This window comes from Bison bison, unplaced genomic scaffold, assembly GCF_000754665.1.
Source record: "Bison bison bison isolate TAMUID 2011002044 unplaced genomic scaffold, Bison_UMD1.0 scf7180017864310, whole genome shotgun sequence".
In the NCBI taxonomy this organism is placed as follows: Eukaryota; Metazoa; Chordata; class Mammalia; order Artiodactyla; family Bovidae; genus Bison; species Bison bison.
Genome location: NW_011494882.1, coordinates 719859 through 720149, shown reverse-complemented (window position 1 = coordinate 720149; position 291 = coordinate 719859).

Genomic DNA, 291 nt, shown 5'->3' with positions numbered 1-291 from the left:
GTTAGAACCAGACATGGAACAACAGACTGGTTCCAAATAGGAAAAGGAGTTCGTCAAGGCTGTATATTGTCACCCTGTTTATTTAACTTACATGCAGAGTACATCATGAGAAACGCTGGACTGAAAGAAACAGCTGGAATCAAGATTGCCAGGAGAAATATCAATAAGCTCAGATATGCAGATGACACCACCCTTATGGCAGAAGGTGAAGAGGAACTAAAAAAGCCTACTTGATGAAAGTGAAAGTGGAGAGTGAAATAGTTGGCTTAAAGCTCAACATTCAGAAAACGA